Source organism: Carlito syrichta, unplaced genomic scaffold (genome assembly GCF_000164805.1).
Source record: "Carlito syrichta isolate Samal-C Ts95f unplaced genomic scaffold, Tarsius_syrichta-2.0.1 Scaffold313380, whole genome shotgun sequence".
NCBI classification, from domain to species: Eukaryota; Metazoa; Chordata; class Mammalia; order Primates; family Tarsiidae; genus Carlito; species Carlito syrichta.
Window position 1 is genome coordinate 597,119 of NW_007257476.1, and position 1,631 is coordinate 598,749.

Genomic DNA, 1,631 nt, shown 5'->3' on the forward strand with positions numbered 1-1,631 from the left:
TGGGAGTGCTGGTGAATGACTGCTTTGGGAGGGGATGCCTGATAGCCTACTTTCTAGCAGATGCATTTCTGACATCACTTATCACCTACTCTCTACACATGTTAGTGTCCAATTAGGGGATTATCCGCTGAGACTCCCTCCCTCTGTCCCTTCTTCCCTCCCTCCCTTTCCCCATTCCTTTCTTCCTTTCTTTCATGGAGTCTTACTTTGTCACCCAGGCTGGAGTGCAGTGGCACCTTCATGACCACCGCAGCCTTGACCTGCTGGGCTCAGGCAATCCTTCCGCCACAGCCTTCCAAGTAGCTGGAATTATAAAGCCTGCCACCATGCCCCGCTAATTTTTTGATTCATTGTAGAGGCGAGGTCTCGCCAAGTTGCCCGGACTGGTCTAGAATCCCTGGACTCAAGCAATCCTCTCACCTCCCCTTCCCAAAACACTGGGATTACAGGTGTGAGTCGCTGTGTCCAGCCAAGATCTCTATTTTGTGTATATCCTTTAGAACTGACCTAATGGAACCAGCAGGTGCACAACCCACATCTCCCCCATCACTCACCTCAGCGAGTTTGAAATTTGAACACTCCGCCCGCATGGGGGGAGGGCAGCGGGCCAGCAAGTGATGGTCCAGCTGCCATTTTTGTACCGCCCACGAGCTAGGAACAGTTTGTATACTTTCTGATGGATGAAGGGAAAAATTTAAAAAAAGAATACTTTGTGAACAATAAATATTGCATGAAATTGAAATTTCAGTGTTTATTTATTTATTTCCAATAAAGTTTTATTGGAACACAGCCCTTGCATTTGTTTCCAGCTGTCTGTGGCTGTTTCCCCACTACCAGGGCAGAGTTGAGGAACTAGGACAGAGATCACGTGTTTACAAAGGCTCAACTATTCACTGGCTCTTTACAGAAAAAGTTTGCTGACCTCTGCTCTAAGCATTAAGTAATCCTTCTTTTATATATCCTCTGGGAAACAAACTATCTGCTGCATGCCACAGGACCCTCATCGGTAAATAAGATGTTAGACCAGGCGTGGTGGCTCATACCTGTAATCCCAGCACTTTGGGAGGCTGAAGCGGAAGGTTCACTAAAAGCCAGGAGTTTGAGACCAGCCCGGGGAACATAGCAAGACCCTCATCTCTACAAAAAATTTTAAAAATATGTTGATCTCAGGAGAGGCTATTGCACAGTTAAGACAAGTGATGGGAGCTGAGGGAAAGTCGAGGTGTCTGGATACAGAGCTCAGAGCTGTGTGCTCTGTGTGCTGACTGGGACCTCCTGGCACACATCCGGGGCAGATCAGCCCCAATTTAAACCCTGGCACCACACTTCCTGAGCCAGTTCCTTGTTCTCTGCTTATTATTCCATGAAGTGAGATAGTCTTGACCTCACCGAATGGTGGTGGTGACATGTGGTAACCTTTACAAAAGGTCTTGTGTGTGTGCCTTGACATTCAGTCACATTCTCTTCTTTCCCTCCTCTTTAGCAGGAAGGCTCCAGAAAGGATGAATTGCAATTTATATCACCAAGCGACCACTTAACACACTGCAGCAATAAGAGAAAAAAAATATATATATTTTTTGAGTTGGAGCCTCACTCCGTCACCCAGACTGGAGTGCAGTGGCCGCTCCCGG